Genomic DNA, 13,916 nt, shown 5'->3' on the forward strand with positions numbered 1-13,916 from the left:
CCGATATAAAAAGCAATGGGGAAATTGGGCACCCCTGTCTTGTCCCTTTTTCTATCTTAAATTGATCCGTAACCACATTATTTACAATTAATTTAGCCTTTTGTTCAGAATATATTGCACCTATACCATTTTCAAAACCTTGGCCTACCCCCATACCCTGTAAGTTCTTTTTCATAAAACTCCAAGATATATTGTCAAAGGCTTTCTCCGCATCCACAAATATCAAAACTGCTTTAGTGTTTATATTCACTTCTAGCTTTTCCAAAATGTCAATTACATTCCTCAGATTATCAGATAGATGTCTTCCCGGCAGAAAGCCCGCTTGGTCCTTATGAATCTCTTCAATCAGCCCTTTTTTTAGTCTCTTAGCCAAAATATCAGCAAAGATTTTGTAATCCACATTTAGTAAGGATATGGGACGGTAGTTCTTAAGTTGAGTCTTTTCAGTCTCTGTTTTCGGTATGAGTGTAATATAAGCCTCTTTCCACGTTTCTGGTGCCCTTTTCCCCTCCAAAATTTCATTGCAGACTTCCTTCAAAGGTTGTATTAGCCAGTCCTTCAAAGATCTATAATATCTGGAAATCAGCCCATCCGGTCCTGGAGATTTGCCCAGTTGCATGTTTTGAATGGCCCCTTCTATCTCCTGATCAGATATTTTACAATTCAACATTAGCTTACTTTCTTGTGAAATTTTTTGTAATCCATTTGTTTCCAGAAAGTGGTCAATGTCCATTTCATTCTGTGGCCCTTGTGCATACAATTGTTTAAAATACTTCTGGAAGCAATTTCTAATTTCAATTGGATTGTGTACCTCTTTTCCATATACGTCCAAATTTATGATGGTATTTAGTTTTTGTCTCTTTTTCAGTTGCCAAGCCAGTAATTTCCCGCATTTATTCGCTGATTCAAATGTCTTCTGTCTCATTTGTTTAATTTTCCATTCTATTTCCTGATTCATCAATTCCATATACTGTACTTGGTATAATTTTATTTCTCTCAAAATCTCCTGTGACTTTGGCTTTACTCTCAATTTTTTCTCCCCTTCTTTTATTTTCTCCAAAATTGTATCTTTTTTCTCATTTCGACTTCTCTTCTTTAATGCATTCTGTTGTATCAAAAACCCTCTCATCACGGCTTTACTTGCATCCCAGATTACTCTTTTTTCAACATTGGTAGCCATATTTATTTCAAAATAATCTTTCAAAGTTTTTTGGGCCTTTTTATAAACTTCTTCATCTCTAAAAAGGGTGTCATTCATCTTCCATCTGAAGGAGCCGGTTGTTATCTGGTTCATCTCCATCTTTACAGCATTATGGTCAGAGTAAGTTTTTGGGCAGATTTCCACTTTCTTTATCTTTGGTGCCATTCCTCTAGTAATCCAAATTTGGTCAATTCTAGTCCAATTGACTCAATTCCATATTCTCAATACAGTGTCCATTTTCTTTAAATTATTGCTTCCTGATTTGTTTCCTAGTTCTTCTTTGTAATAAATTTGTTTATGACTTTTTTAAAGAGAGATTGCCTTTCCCCACAGTCATCTAACAAACAACTTGCGTGCCACAGTTTGCAGAAGTTTGCTTGCCCCTTGTGGTGGCCGCTGTGTTAAAGAATGACCTCCCCTGTGAGACACATGCAACATTTAAAGTGCATTGCACCTACCCAAAGAATCATGGGAACTGTAGTTCACTCCCTCACAAAGCTACAATTCCCAGCATCAATAAGAAAACACAGTTTCCTGGCTTTTTCAATGTGTTTCAGACACGTGATAAGAATGTCTACTTGATAATCCAGGCTAATGATTTTAATGGTTGATGTGATTTTGTTAGTCACCTTTGGGGGCAATTTTTAAGCTGAAACATGGGATATACATTAATATATTATTTTAATTATATGTTTATTTAGACATTTTTAGGCCACCTTTTAGGACAAAATGACAATTTAATTTCCATGCTTGGGGTGACTTATTCTTATTACATTTGCATTACCGGGGGGGCGGGGCTCAGGCATTGGGTTAATCTCCATAGCATGGGGCTTTTTAGTTTGGGAAATAGCACCTAGAATGCACCTTCCTTTGGCCTTGCTAACACACACAGAGCCCTCTCAAGAGCCCATAGGCATCACAATGGAATTGCAGAAAAATTATTAACTGGTGTGGAGGAAGGAAGGAAGGAAGGAAGGAAGGAAGGAAGGAAGGAAGGAAGGAGGGTGGGAAGGAAGGGAGGGAGGGAGGGAGGGAGGGAGGGAAAGGCAACTTCTTTGCAGAGTGAAGGGATAACTGTCGAACCTTTCTTGGCTCTGGCAAGTCTTGAATGAGAGGATAATGAGTCTTTCCAGTTTGTTTGTAAAACATTAGCACAGAAGAAGTCACATAATCAGGAAAATAAATAAAGCAGAGGCTGGATACTTCTTTCCTTTTCTTCGAGGCAATTTTAAAGGTAACACTTCTTTACGAGATTGCTTGCCTTTTGAATTAAAAGCAAAAGGCTGCATTTCAACTCACTGAAGATCCTTTGGTAAAGAAAGCTCTATATGCTTTGAAAGTTGAACCTTTGTAGTCTGAAGGAAGCACCACTGAACACCACTGAGTTCAATGCAGTTACTCCCAGGAAACTGTGCTTACGATTGCGCTAATGCTAAGTCTAATAAATTGAGTTCTGTGCTCTGTACTGCTGCTTGATTATAATAGAGACTAATAGTGACAAATGATGAATTTCTAGGCCTCATTGAGAATTGAAGATTGTCAAATTACTGGGTCTGAATGGCATCCACACAACCAATCCAGCTGACAATGTGTACTTCAGCTTTCAAAACACTTTTAATAAAGTACCTCAGTGAAGACTCCTGATTAAGCTTAACAGTCATGGGAGAAGAGGAGAGGTCCTGGTTAAGAAACAGGAAGCAGAGAGGAGAAATGGACAGTATTTCAAAGGGTTGTGGAAAGCAGAGTCCACGAAGGATCAGTGCTAGGGACCAGCAATTTTTAATTTGTTCATTAATTATCTAGATTTGGAGGTAAACAGTGAGATAGCAAAGTTTGCAGATGATACCAGCCTCTGCAGGATTGAAAAAACAAAGGGGAATTGCGAATAACTCCAAAAGGATCTCTCCAAATTGGGTAAATAGACAGTAATATGACAGATGGAATTCAGTGTAAACAAGTTAACAGTGAAGTACATCAGGGCAAAAAAATATAACTTCCCATAGCTAGGGGTCTGAATTGACAGTGACTGAGCAGGAATGAGACCTTGGCCTTGATGAAGGTGTCAGCTCAGTGCATAGCTGTCAACTTTTCCCTTTTCTTGTGAGGAATCCTATTTGGAATAAGGAAATTTCCCTTAAAAAGGGGGAAACATTGGCAGCTATGGCTCAGTGTGTGGCAGTTGTGAAAAAAGCAAATTCCATGTTAGGAATCCCTAGGAAAGGCATTGAAAATAAAAGTGTCAATATTATAATGTCATAATACAAATCTGTGGTGAGACTGCGCCTGAGCACTGTGTACAGTTCTGGGTGCATCATCTCAATAAGGTTCTCAGAAAGCTGGGGGGGGGGGATAAGAAAAGAGTCACCAAGATGATGAAGGGCTTTGAGCATGCCTCTGAACAGCAGCTGCTGGGTAGCAGAAGTGCAAAGAGCGCTGTTGTACTCTGGTCTGCTTGCAAACTTCCCACTGGCATCTGGCTGGTCACAGTGGGAACAGGATTCTGGAGTATGATAGATTTTGAACCTGATCCAAATATGTAGATCAACATATCTGCCTGCATTTTTGGACTTTTCTGGGGTGTGTGGCTAGAAAGGCTCTCATGATGTCAGCCTGAGACCACTGGTTGCCTCAAAGAAATGAAAATCTGGGCTCTTTCGGTATTTATATGCCAACGCCATCATCAGACAACAGTTTGTAGGAAGGTTTGGAGGGGACCCCAAATTTTAGGGTTCATAGTCAATGTTAAGTACAAACCCCATGTTTGGTGTATCAGTTGCTCAGTTTGTGGGGTGCTGCAAAGTGCAGGGTTATAACCAGTGCTTTTTTTCTTTAAAAATGTTTGGGGTACTCTCATTTTGACTCAAGAAAATCACCATTTTATAGTTCAAATCTGGAAAAATAAATATAGTAAATGGACAAAAGTACAAAGATTCACAAAATGTTTAGGGGTATGCATACCCCTGTGTACCCCCAGAAAAAAGCACTGGTTATCTCTGCAAGATGCTGCAAATCAACTGCAAAAGTTTGGCACTGGTTTGAAGGGGATCCCATATTTTGGGGGTCGTAGTTAATGGCACTGATTGTAGGCAATGAAAAAGCAGTGACACCGGGGCATCCACTCTGCACTTGGTAACCTCTGTCAGACCACTATGAATTGCATCAGTTGAAGCCTTCATCAATAGCTCCACAGCAACCCTTGGTAAGTGCAATGTTTACACCACCACACCCACCAAACCAATTGCTTTGTATGAGTGTCCATGAAGAAGAACTTGATAAACCTCCTGTTTTCATTGCCAGCCTAGAACTGCAAACTGCTCCATAAATTGTAACAGCAACACACAGGATAGGGACCTGTTTCTCAAGCATCTGGAAGACCTGTTGTCAGGGGTTCAGGAGCAGAGGCGAGGGCAAGGGAGGAAACAGAGAGCGAGGGGGAGGAGGCAGAAGAAAAGATGAGTGATGACGACGACCCGAGATCTCCGAGTCTTTCCAGTGAATCAGAAGATTCACAGAAAGGAGCACCAGTGGCCAGAGCAAGGGGGGAGCCTAGGGGGACACCCCAGGAAGAAGGGTCCAGAGGGGCCTCAGAGGGGAGCAGTTGGAAATCGGGACCAGCGTCACCAACAGAGAGCAGGGGAGAGGAAGGGCGCCAGGTATCAAGCGCTGGCAGCTCGCAACAGGAGGGAGGGCACGAGTCAGGAGTGGCCACACCTCCATCGGAGAGTGAAGAAACGGTCAGGAGGAAAGTGGAAGGTTGGGCGCGCACGCCAAGTTCAAATGCACAGGAAGGTGGGGCAGTAAGCAGCCCGGAAAGGGAGCCAGGTCCTAAAGCCCGGCGCAAGGAGACAGGAGGGTCCGGGGGGTCCGCGTCAGAAGAGTCCCGGAAGGAAGAGACCCCGGGGGGCAGAGGGACCCAGAGAAGAACGGTCAGGCGGAAAAGGTGGAGTAAAGCTAGGTTAGTAAGCTGGTGCACAGGGGGCGGAGACTCAGACGGAGCTTCGCCGGTCTAACCCTTAAGACGTAGAGTTGCGCGCAGCAGCTTGAGAATGGAAACTGTAACTCAATAAAGACTTTTATAAAGTGACCACTGGCTAGCGTGATCCTCTGTGAGCTAGGATCGGGAAGCAGCTCTGACAGTAAGCTCCGTCCCCAGTTGTGGGCATCTACCGCCTCGCGGACAGGAGAGAAGGCGGGTGCCTACAACTCAGCTCACAAACGGCAGACAATATGACGGCCGAACAGCAGATAGGAGAACTCAGAGAAGCAGTGACACGACTGAATGCCGAGATACTTGCATCCAGGAAGAGAGAGGAGGACGCAGCTGCCGCCTACAGGGATCTCCAGGTCAGGTTGGAAGTGCTTACGAAGCAAGGGCAACTGACACCCAAACCGGAGGGGATTGGGTTGGGGAGAAGAACAGGCGGTCTAGTCTCTCACTTCGATGGGAATTTACAACAGTACCCCAACTTTAGAGCAGATGTGCAGTGTGCACTGCAACTGCTGGCCAAAGACTTTAGAGATGAGCAAGAAAAGGTGGGATTTATCATGTCCCATTTGCATGGAGATGCTAAAGCATGGCTGCGCAATTTGTGGAGAGATAAGGAACCGGCGCTCCAAACCGTGGATGCCTTTATTAAAGCGATGGATGGCTGCTTTTTGTCCAGCATAGACGTGGATCTTGCCAGGAAGGAGGTACATGGGCTGAAGCAAGGGAGGGCCAGCGTAAGACAGTACCATGCCCGCTTTTTTGCACTGGCCAGTGCCCTGGAATGGGACAGAGATTCAGCTCCAGTCAGAGACCTATTTTGGGAAGGATTGAACAGTGCGGTTAAAGACGAAATTGCAAGGGGGGAGAGACCCAGGACCACGCAGGAGGTCGTTCAGAGGGCGCTGGCAGTGGGAGTGAGGCTGAAGGAACGTCCATGGAGCAGGGACGAAGGGCGTGGAGGGCGCGAACCAGCGAGAGGGTTCTCCTTCGTTCCCAGGGAAGCTGCGCGTGCGCAATCCACGCCTCCGCCAGGAGGGGGAGCGGAACCGATGGAGGTTGGAGGTGCCAGGGCTCAGTCAGCAACCAGAGCCACAGCACCGGGAGCAGTCAAAGCGAAGCCTCCTAGAGGGAACAGGAAGTGTTACATCTGCGAAAGTCCGCAGCACATGGCGAAAGAGTGTCCCCAGAGGATCCACAAACACACTGCAGCCTCTGCGACGGTGACTGCAGCTACTCAGCACAGAGACACACAGCAGGGAAACGACGGAGTCTGGCTGGAGACAGAGGCACTGGGGCCCAGCCAGACGAGTCAGTAAAGCAGTCCCCAGAGATTTTGCAGCCCACAGACCCCCTCCCGCCCAAACCAGTAGTGCAGCTCACTGCATCGCTTCAGCTACCCAATGGCCTCACTCTAGACGTGCCAATCACCGTTGACTCAGGAAGCAATGCGGACTTTATAGGGCAGGACTTTGTCGATAAACACGCTATACAGCTGTTGCCTGCCACGCTGCCCCTGCAGGTCATCACGGTGGATGGCAGGGAGCTGCTAGGGGGGCAGGTGGTGAAGCAAACGCCACCAATGGTGATGCGACTTGGAAATCACAGGGAAATCATCAGTTTTAATGTCACCAGACTGTCGGACACGCCTATTGTCTTGGGCATGAGTTGGCTGGACAGACACAGTCCGACGTTGGCTTGGTACCAGCGGCAGCTAGTCTTTGGCTCCTCATACTGCGCTGAGCACTGCATTCTGCCCCGGCAGGAGGGAGAGGAGGAGGAAGCGCGGCTGCAGCTGGGGACGCTGCAAGCAATCCCCCACAAATACGCGGGATTTTTAGAGGTCTTCTGCGAGAAGGAGGCGGACAAGCTACCCCCCCACAGATCATATGACTGCAAGATTGACCTACTGCCAGGGGCGGTGCTGCCCAAAGGGAAGCTGTATTCCATGTCTGAGGACGAACTACAGGAACTCAAAGAGTTCATAGATCATAATTTGGAGCGCGGTTTCATCCGAGAGTCCAAGGCAGTGGGGGGCAGTCCGGTATTCTTTGTTAAGAAGAAGGACACACCCCAAAAAAGACTTGTAGTGGACTATCGCATTTTGAACAGTGTGACCAAGCCATCGGACTTCCCCATGCCCAGGATAGACGACCTCCTCGCGACGGTACGCAAGGGCCGCGTGTTCACCAAGTTGGACCTGTGTGGGGCGTACAACCTCATTCGCATGCGGGAGGGTGATGAGTGGAAGACAGCCATGTTCACGCCCCTGGGCACCTACGAATACAGAGTTATGCCTTTTGGATTGCAAAATGGCCCCCACTGTTTTCAAGCTTTCATGCATCATGTGCTGGCGGGGCTCCTCTACAAGACGTGTGTCTGCTTCTTGGATGACATCCTGATATTTTCCGAATCGCAGCAGGATCACGACAGACACGTCAAGGAAGTGCTGAGCAGACTGCAGCAGCATAGGCTTTACGCCAAGCTGGAAAAATGCCAGTTCGACGTGACGGAGGTGGATTTCCTCGGCTACAGGTTGTCAGACAAGGGGCTCGCCATGGACAGCGCCAAGGTCCGTGCAGTGTTGGACTGGAAAAGCCCGCGCAACCGGAAGGAGGTCCAGCGGTTTGTTGGATTTGCGAACTTCTATCGCAAGTTTATCAAGGGGTTCGCTATGCAAACAGCGGCCATCACGGACACGCTCAGTTCCAAGAAGAAGAAGTTCATCTGGACGGAACAGGCGGAGCAGTCCTTTCAGGCACTCAAGCGTCTCTTCGCGTTGGAAGAGCAGCTGTTGCATGTCGACCCCAGCAGGCCAATGAGGGTGGAGACGGACGCATCAGACAGAGCCGTGGGAGCAGTACTGTTGCAGCAAGACCCGCAGGGGGCTTGGAGACCGGGAGCGTTCTACTCCAGGAAGCTCAGCAAGTCTGAACAGAACTACACCATCTGGGACAGGGAGTTGCTTGCCATTCATGCAGCATTCAAGGCGTGGAGGCACTTCCTGATCGGCGCCAAGCACACGGTGCAGGTCTGCACGGACCACAAGAATCTGGAGCACTGGCGCACGGCGCAGTTCCTGAACCAGAGGCAGATACGTTGGGCCGAATTCTTTGCAAACTTCGACTTCCGAATAGAGTATGTCCCGGGGGACACCAACGTCATGGCGGATGCCCTATCCCGTAAACCACAGTATCTGGAGGAGGCGACGCCAGCCGCTGCCATGCACATCTTCGCACCGACGGTGTGGGCGTGTGCTTCGGCTACAGTTGACCTGGATGCGGTGAGGAGAGCGTTGCAGGACGACTCCTTCACGCGAGCCAAGATGGCAGAGGCGCAAAGGGGTACGGCAGCGACCGGCGAGTTCCAGGTTCGCGATGGATTACTCCTCCGTAAAGGGGCCATCTACGTGCCGGGGGATGATCTTCGCGCCAAGGTACTGCAGCAGTTGCACGATGCACCCACGGCCGGGCACTTTGGCACGGAGAAGACGATGGAATTAGTCGCCAGGGACTTCTGGTGGCCCAGAATGAGAGGGGAGGTCGCGGACTATGTGGCGAGGTGCGACACCTGCCAGAGGGCCAAACCAGTACACAGACCGCCGGCGGGACTGCTGGAACCGCTGCAAACCCCGTTCGAACCGTGGGAGAGAGTGGCCCTGGACTTTGTCACGGATCTGCCCAGCTCGAGGGGCAAGACGGCAGTGCTGGTGGTGGTGGACTTGTTCTCCAAGATGGCACATTTCATCCCGTGTGCGAAGGTGGCCACGGCGGAACAGACCGCCAAACTGTTCATAGATCACGTGTTCAAGGTTCACGGTCTGCCGCGGTCTATACTGTCTGACCGGGGGCGGCAGTTCATCTCGAACTTCTGGCAGAAGCTGATGGGCTTCCTGAACGTCAAGATCAACCTGGCTTCGGCTAGACACCCGCAGACCAACGGACAAGCGGAGCGAGTCAATGCCATCATGCAGCAGTACCTGAGATGTTATGCGAATCAACAGCCCGCGACGTGGGTGGATTACCTGCCTCTCGCCGAGTTCGCCTACAACAACACGAAGCACGTCTCCACGGGGGTGACGCCGTTCTTCGCCAACAACGGAAGGCACCCCAGAACCTTCCCGGGACTGGAAAGAATGGGAGAGGGGGAGCCGCAGGCAGCAGACGCGTTCGGAGTTGCAGGAGGTCCACGATCAGCTTCGGCGGCACCTGGAGCTAGCCAAGCACGCATACAAGGTACAAGCAGACAAACACAGGAGGGTTGGCGAAGAGATCCATGTGGGAGACTGGGTCTGGTTGGCAGCCCACGCAGTACCGGCCAGGTCGTTAGCGAAGAAGAAACTAGGGCATAAACAACTGGGGCCCTACCAAGTCGAAGAGCAGGTCAACCCGGTGGCTTTCAGGCTGGCGCTTCCGGAGGGTTCCAGGATGCATCCGGTGTTCCACAGATCGGTGCTCACTCCCTACAAGGCACCTCACAGATTTCAGGAACCAGGAACGGCACCGAGTCCGCTTCGAGAGGGAACCGAGCAAGGGGGAGTGGCACGGGAGGAGCCCCTCAACGAAGTCACAGAGATTTTGGACTCCAGATGGGGGGAAGAGGGGGTAGAATACCTTCTCGCCAAGGAGGGCACCCCAGCCAGTGCCAACAGCTGGGTGCCGGGCTACGCTTTGGAGGAACCTCTGCTCAAAGACGAGTTTCACGCCCTCTTCCCACATAGACCCATGCCAGCAGACTTTTTCGACGACTGGCTTTTCACACCCACGCTTTCAGCCAGCACGTTCCAGGGGTTCGACTCGGACGAGGAACCGACACGAGACGCCCGTTCCCCGGGGGGGTCACCCTCGGGATCTGCCTCAGAACCCTCGTATTGGTGGGACGATAGACCAGAGGAGCAGTGGCGCAGGAAGTGGCTGGAGGGTCCCGGGCGAGCAACGCCCCCAGGAGGGACCGACGACGAGGCGGACATGGACGTGTTCGGGGACGACCCGGGTTTCGAGCACGGCGGCACAGAGATGGAAGCGGAGGTGACCGTTGTCGACGAGAGCAGGGAGGAAGAACCGGAAGCCTTCGGTTGGAGGCCCGCCACGGGAAGTGAACTGTATCCGACATTCGTCCCCATGACACGGCAGCACCCAGCTCCCGCACCGGAAGGAGGGGAGGGGGGAAGGGGGGGCTTCGAGGGGGGGATGGATGTCAGGGGTTCAGGAGCAGAGGCGAGGGCAAGGGAGGAAACAGAGAGCGAGGGGGAGGAGGCAGAAGAAAAGATGAGTGATGACGACGACCCGAGATCTCCGAGTCTTTCCAGTGAATCAGAAGATTCACAGAAAGGAGCACCAGTGGCCAGAGCAAGGGGGGAGCCTAGGGGGACACCCCAGGAAGAAGGGTCCAGAGGGGCCTCAGAGGGGAGCAGTTGGAAATCGGGACCAGCGTCACCAACAGAGAGCAGGGGAGAGGAAGGGCGCCAGGTATCAAGCGCTGGCAGCTCGCAACAGGAGGGAGGGCACGAGTCAGGAGTGGCCACACCTCCATCGGAGAGTGAAGAAACGGTCAGGAGGAAAGTGGAAGGTTGGGCGCGCGCGCCAAGTTCAAATGCACAGGAAGGTGGGGCAGTAAGCAGCCCGGAAAGGGAGCCAGGTCCTAAAGCCCGGCGCAAGGAGACAGGAGGGTCCGGGGGGTCCGCGTCAGAAGAGTCCCGGAAGGAAGAGACCCCGGGGGGCAGAGGGACCCAGAGAAGAACGGTCAGGCGGAAAAGGTGGAGTAAAGCTAGGTTAGTAAGCTGGTGCACAGGGGGCGGAGACTCAGACGGAGCTTCGCCGGTCTAACCCTTAAGACGTAGAGTTGCGCGCAGCAGCTTGAGAATGGAAACTGTAACTCAATAAAGACTTTTATAAAGTGACCACTGGCTAGCGTGATCCTCTGTGAGCTAGGATCGGGAAGCAGCTCTGACACCTGTGTTCATCTCAAGGGGTCATAACACGCTAGATGTGGCAACATAAACCTGTACAAAATGAAGGACAATAATATTTCTATGGTAGCAAATGCTGATCTCTTAGATTTCTGTTTTGCAGAAGATAGCTCCCCAGAGTGTCAATTTTGGGGGCAAATCTGTGTGCCTGGTGAAGTGAATCACCTCTTATCGGTGGACAAAGAAATTGGAGGTGGAAGCTGAAGACCATTTCACTAAATTCTTCCTAGTTGGGGTGAAATTCTCTTGCAGTTTTTCAGAGGTGAGACTGATTACAAGCAGTGACAGTAGCATAGTTTTATCCCCCCCCCCCAACCCTGTGATTAGTTATTGTAGCTCTTGCAAGTGGCAACAGCAGCAACTGTGTACCTGATCACTCTTTTGCATCCTTCTCAATACACAGACTTGGAGTCCTTCCAGGGCATTGAGGAGGGTGCAGTGGCATCACACACACACACACACACACACACACACACACACACTGGAGAATATTTGGAAACAATCCTGCAAAGTGGCCTACTTTTTCTAGGGGACGGTGAGAGAAAATGATGGGATTAGTCTTCTGATACATTTCTGTTCAGTCCTAACACAAATTAGTTTTGGTGACAGATGTAATCTGACTGACTAGTTTATTCTGTCATCAGAGTATGCAAGCTTCAAGTTACAGAATGCTTCATCAGGCAGTATGGAAAGGTAGCTGAACATCAGGAATGTTTGTTTTCAGCCACTTCATTATTTAGATGGGCTTGAACATGCATAACCAAGCGCTGAGGTGGATTGTGGCCCTGTTCATGAAGTTTTCAGCAGTCAGAAGGAGAAAAAAATGAGAATAGTTGACTGGAAGAGAGATCACAGACAGTTGTAATGACCCAAAACCTGGCAGGGATTATAGCACTGCACAAACAAGAGGATAGAAAGAAGATAGGCACAGGAGATCAGCTAGATTGATCCAAATTCACCCAGGTGTCTTTCTGTTTGATAGCTGCAGGATCCAGCAAAAGCACCAGGTACAAGTGCAATAGGCTCTGAGTAGAGGAAAGGGGTAAAGGGCTCCTCCTTTTTACCCTTCATAATAGTAGTGATGTTGGGTGACATGGTGGCAAGGGCAGTTTTCCTGACTCTCCACAGCACCCTGCCGAAATGACTGAAAAAGCCCTCTCTTCTGTTGTGTGTGGCACCCTTAGCTGGGTCCTGCCACTCTGTGTCTGCGTCGCTAGAATGCAATGGATAAGAGTTTGAGGCTTGGCTGTGGCAGGCCCAGGTTCAAATCACCACTTGGCTGTGAAGCTCCGTGGATGGCCTTGGGAAAGGCACTCCCTCTCAGCCCATCCACCACCACCAGCACCACTCAGGCATCCGGAGCTGCCCACTTGGCCAAGGACTCTGTGGCTGTGATGCTACAGGGGCAGGTACGATCTGCACCAAGCAGATGGTCCTTCCATCGCTGCATCCCTGCATCCTTTCCATCAGTGACGGAGAGGCTGCTTGGAACGTACCATCACTGGGACTGGAGTGGGGGGAGGAAGCAGCCATCTGTGAGTTCCAGCAATACATCTATGGGTGTCTCTTGATTTGGGGAGGTGTGGAGAACAAGGAGGAGTTGGGGGGATGGATTTGGCTGCGTGAAGTGGGGGAGGGGGTGCAGGAGGCTGAGATTTGCGATTGGTTCTCGGCCTCCAGTCACATCTCCCTCCCCCCGCTTGCACCACAGTTCCCCTCCTCCCCTCGTTTCCCCCTCCCAGCTCTGCTGAGATTTGCAGCTGGACCAGCGCTCAGCGAGCTCTCTCCATCCTTGCAGGATGTAGCCGCTGCGATGCCAGCCGCAGCATCCCCGGGGCTGTAGACAACCGGCTCCCCCCACCCTTGCCCTGACCCTCCCCTTCCCTCCGGTCCCCTTCTGAGGGGGGCAAATCAGGCCGAGGAAGCTCCCCCTCCTTCTCCTCCTCCTCTCGACTGGATCCGGGCCAAGAGAGAGAGAGAGAGAGAGACCCGCAGTTCCACCCCGCGCTTCATCTTCTCCCCGCAGCGGATTCCCTCACCTGCCTCCCTCCTCCCCACCTCAGTCTCTCCTGGGTTCTAGCATGGCCTGGTAAGTAGCTCCTCTTGAGGAGACTTTCTATTTTGGAGGGGAGTTGAGGGAATAAAGAGAGATGGAAAAGACTGTCGGTCAAAACATAAAAATAAAAGAGCCTGGGGTTTTTTTTCCGGAGGGGGGATATGGATGAAAGACGCCCCCTTCCTCCTCTTGCGGAGGGGAATCCGGGCAGCCTCCGTCATCTGTAATGCAGAGATGCGCGGAGCTGGGGGTGGGTGCGCGGGGGGGGGAGGGCAATGCGGTCGGGATGGCGTGCGGAGAAGTCACTGCAGAAAAGAAGGCTGGGTGGTCGGGTGGGATTTAAAAAGAAAAAAAACCACCTTAGTAGACTTTCCCTGCAACCTTTAATTTAGGGATGAGGGAAGAGAGAAGAGGCGTTGAGCAGAAGACCTGGAGGAGGAGGAGGAGGAGGCAGAATTCGAAAGCGGCTCCAGCTTTAGGGAGGGAGAAGTGGCAAAATGTGCATGGGGAGGGCAGGGGAGGGGGGAGAGCGTCCCGTGTCTTGCGCGTGTCCCCGCTCCCACCTCCTCTACTGCCCCTTCCCATCATTTTTGCCTTGGCGTCTATTTCTCCGCCGGTGCACCTTGCAATGCCTGCCTGCATCTCAAGGTGACAGCGACATGTTCCTGTGGTGACCGTGTGTGTGTGTGTGTGTGTGTGAGAGAGA

General features: G+C 50.8%; 1 protein-coding gene across 8 annotated transcripts in view; it reads left to right on the forward strand.

The window, feature by feature from the left end:
- The first annotated feature begins 12,890 nt into the window (after positions 1–12,890).
- The window catches only part of ATP2B3 (ATPase plasma membrane Ca2+ transporting 3), a 120,382-nt gene continuing 119,356 nt past the window's right edge, over positions 12,891–13,916 (forward strand). For 4 of the 8 annotated variants that reach the window (XM_081177196.1, XM_081177195.1, XM_081177200.1 and 1 more), the window contains exon 1: positions 12,892–13,243. The gene's annotated coding sequence lies outside the window, so the exon portion shown is untranslated. Of the gene's footprint in view, positions 13,244–13,916 lie in introns of all 8 variants that reach the window. The other 4 variants (XM_081177202.1, XM_081177199.1, XM_081177197.1 and 1 more) reach the window with 2 other exon arrangements.

Source organism: Podarcis bocagei, assembly GCF_964188305.1.
Source record: "Podarcis bocagei genome assembly, chromosome: 17".
NCBI lineage: Eukaryota > Metazoa > Chordata > Lepidosauria > Squamata > Lacertidae > Podarcis > Podarcis bocagei.